Source organism: Centrocercus urophasianus, unplaced genomic scaffold (assembly GCF_019232065.1).
Source record: "Centrocercus urophasianus isolate 14NV4802_14NV808 unplaced genomic scaffold, USGS_Curo_1.0 seq_9, whole genome shotgun sequence".
Taxonomy (NCBI): domain Eukaryota; kingdom Metazoa; phylum Chordata; class Aves; order Galliformes; family Phasianidae; genus Centrocercus; species Centrocercus urophasianus.
The window spans coordinates 13,298,819-13,302,630 of record NW_024885532.1 but is presented as its reverse complement, the minus strand read 5'-3'; the positions used below and the strand labels follow the sequence as shown (position 1 = coordinate 13,302,630).

Sequence of the window (3,812 nt, the reverse complement as noted above, 5' to 3'; positions counted from 1 at the left end):
TTTGTCAGTCAACTAATAGGCAGCAAAATCTAATGTGCAGCCTTGATAACATAGTATTTTAGTGAGAAAGAATAATAAAAGAATTAAAAATTCTTTGCTCTAAACCCATCATTATCTGCTGTTCATTCTGTTAAGTGAAATTGTTTTATCTATATAGGAAGGTCAGTTAAGGATTCTTCCATTATGTATAACAGTGATACGTCTTAGCTGGCTATTTATTGTTCTGTTATGTTAGCTGGACAGTATATCAACCTTTCAAAGACCACATAAGTTTCTCAAAATCACATAATAAGGTATCATAACTTCATTTTCTTAGATTCTGGTATTAACATATATTATTCTGAATTTATTTTGTTGTCTTATATGAAATGCACAGTGGAACTGAAATTGTATAGAATAAAATTTTAGGTGTGCCTAGAGCTAAAATCCAAGCTTATTTGAACAGTTGGAAAAAAAAAAAATAAAATTACTGAAATACCCACTTCCACATAGCCACTCATTTTCAGAATAATGTTCAATCTGTTTTTAATTTTATAAATTTTTATAAATCTTATAATAAATAAATCTTATAAATAAATCTTTATAAATCTTTTATAAATAGTGTCCCACGCTTAATGAGGATGATAAGTTGTCTGGTATCTACTGCTAAATTACTCAGTTAAGAAGAATATGAAGAATATGATGTATTTTGGAAACTGGACTAGGTATTTAGTCACTTATGCTATGTCTGCACTACTAAATGTAAATGGCTAGTGACCATTCTTTAGTTTTGATGTTAAGTACCACACTGTTATTTCTCTGCAAGTCTAAGCTCCTTTGTCCCACAGAATATGGCTTCCTGTTGGAAATGTGTCTATGCTAATATTATATGTTCACTCATGCCCAGGTGTCATTATGTGTTAGTTGGGGCTGAAAATGTCCTATTATTCCTCAGTGTGGTCATTTTTAATGTAGTTTAGTCTGACATTTTGCTAAGGTTAAAACTGATGTTTTGGTTTAATTTTGAGTAGCATAAGACTTGTAGTGTGATGTGGCAGATTGGTTAGAGGAATGTTCATAGAATCATAGAATCACAAGGTTGGAAACGTCCCATAAGATCATCTAGTCCAACCGTCTCCTCATCACCATTGCCACCACAAGTTACTAAATCATATCACGTCATCCAGATCCCTCTTGAACACTTCCAGGGATGGTGACTCCACCACCTTCCTGTGCAGCCATTCCAGTGCCTGACCACTCTCTGAGAGAAAAAGTTCTTCCTTATGTTCAACCTAAACCTCCTCTGATACAACTTGTAGCCATTGCCCCGTGTCCTGGGGAGAAGAGGCCAAATCCCTCTTCACCACAACTTCCCTTCAGGAGGTTGTAGAGTGCAATGAGGTCTCCCTTGAGCCTCCTCTTCTCCAGACTGAACAATCCCAGCTCCCTCAGCCACTCCTCATAAGACTTGTGCTCCAAACCCCTCACCAGTTTTGTTGCCCTTGTCTGGACACACTCCAGGACCTCAACATTTTTCTGTAGTGAGGGGCTCAAAACTGAACATAGTACTCGAGGTGCAGCCTCACCAGTGCTGAGGACAGGGGGATGATCACCTCCCTGCTTCTGCTGGCCACACTATTTCTAATGCAGGCCAGGATGCTGTTGGCCCTCTTGGCCACCTGGGCACACTGCTGGCTCATGTTCAGTCAAGCATTAACCAACACCCCCAAGTCCTTCTCTTCTTCACACTCATCCAGCCACTCATCCCCAAACCTATAACACTGCATGAGGTTGTTGTGCCCAAAGTGCAGGATCCAACACTTGGCCTTGTTGAACCTCATCCCATTCACCTCGGCCCAGTGATCCAGTCTGTCTAAATCCCTCTGAAGGGCCTCCCTATGCTCAGGCAGATTGATACTACCTCCCAACTTGGTGTCATCTGCAAACTTACGGAGAGTACGCTCAATGCCCTCATCTAGGTCACCAATAAAGATATTAAACAAGATGGGCCCCAGTACTGAGCCCTGGGGGACACCACTTGAAACGGGTCACCAGCTGGACTTAACTCCGTTCACCACTACCCTCTGGGCACAGCCCTCTAGCCAGTTCCTTATCCAAAGAAGGGTATACCTGTCCAGGCCACAGGCAGCCAGTTTCCCCAGAAGAAGCCTGTGAGAGACTGTGTCAAAGGCTTTGCTGAAGTCTAGGAAGACTACATCAACAGCCCTTCCCTCTTCTACCAGACTGGTCACCCAGTCATAGAAGGAGATGATGTTGGTCAAGCATGACCTGCCTTTTGTGAACCCACGCTGGCTGGGCCTGATCCCCTGGACACCGCGCACATGCTGTGCAATCTCATCCAAGATCACAGAATCACAGAATCACAGAATTATAGGGGTTGGAAGGGACCTCCAGAGATCATCGTATCCAACCCCCCTGCCAAAGCAGGTTCCCTACAGCAGGTCGCACAGGTAGGCATCCAGGCAGGTCCTGAACATCTCCAGAGAAGGAGACTCCACCACCTCCCTGGGAAGCCTGTTCCAGTGCTCCGTCACCCTCACTGTAAAGAAGTTCTTGCGCACATTTGTGCAGAACTTCCTATGCTGTAGTTTCCAGCCGTTTCCCCTTGTCCTGTCTCCACTCACCACTGATATTTATAGACCTGGATCAGGTCCCCCCTCAGCCTTCTTTTCTCAAGGCTGAACAGACCCAGTTCACTCAGCCTTTCTTCGTAAGAGAGATGCTCCAGGGCCTTCACCATTTTTGTGGCCCTCCACTGGACTCTTTCCAAGAGATCCCTGTCATGATTTGCTCCATAACCTTCCCCGGTACTGAGGTCAGGCTAACAGGCCTGTAGTTCCCCGGATCCTCCTTACGGCCCTTCTTGAAGATGGGAGTCACATCAGCAAGCCTCCAATCCTCTGGGACCTCACCAGTTAACCAGGAGCTCTGATAGATGGCTAAGAGGGACTCGGCAATCATCCCTGCCAGCTCCCTCTGCACTCGAGGATGTAGCCCATCTGATCCCATGGACGTGTGACAGTTCAGACAGAGGAGAAGCTCTCTGACTGTTTCCACCGGAATCGCTGGGGGCATATTCTGAGCAGCGTCCCAGACTTCCAGATTGGGTCGTAAAAAGCCCAGAGGATGACTGATCTGACTATTAAAGGCAGATGTAAAGAAGGCATTGAGGACTTCAGTCTTCTCCTTGTCCTCAGTGACCACATTCCCTGCTGCATCAAGTATAGGATGAGAATTATCTTTGGTTCTTCTTTTGCCGTTGATATATTTATAAAAGGATTTTTTATTGTCTTTTACTGCAAAGGCCAACCTGAGTTCAAGTTGGGCTTTTGCCTTCCTAACTTCCTCCCTGCATACCTTAGCTACTTCTTTGTAATCTCTCCAAGTAGCCTGTCCCTTCTTCCAGAGGACGTAGACTCTCTTTTTCTCCCTGAGTCTCGACAGTAATTCCCGGCTCATCCACACCGGTCGTCTTCCCCTACGGCTCTCCTTATGGCACTCAGAGACAGCCTGTTCTTGTGCCTTTAAGATTTCCGTCTTGAGGAGAATGTAAATGTTCCTTTATTCCATAAAATTAATCAAATTTAAACATGAAATCACCTATACATGGAAAGTTTATTTAGGTGTATAGCAGAAACAAATAGACATTTCATGCTTCACATGAAGACTTGCATTTTTCATGGCACATAGCAAGTAAAGTCCAAAATCACATCCACATTTTTTTTCTTGCAGAGAATGAGAAAATACATTTCATTTTGTACAAGTGGAAAAGCTCTTAACAGCTGTTGAAACAGACAAAAAAGTTTTATCTT

General features: G+C 43.8%; 1 pseudogene; it reads right to left on the bottom strand.

The window, feature by feature from the left end:
• Positions 1-1,148: 1,148 nt before the first annotated feature.
• On the bottom strand, positions 1,149-3,009 carry LOC122171502 (annotated as a pseudogene).
• Between the last annotated feature and the right edge of the window lie 803 nt (positions 3,010-3,812).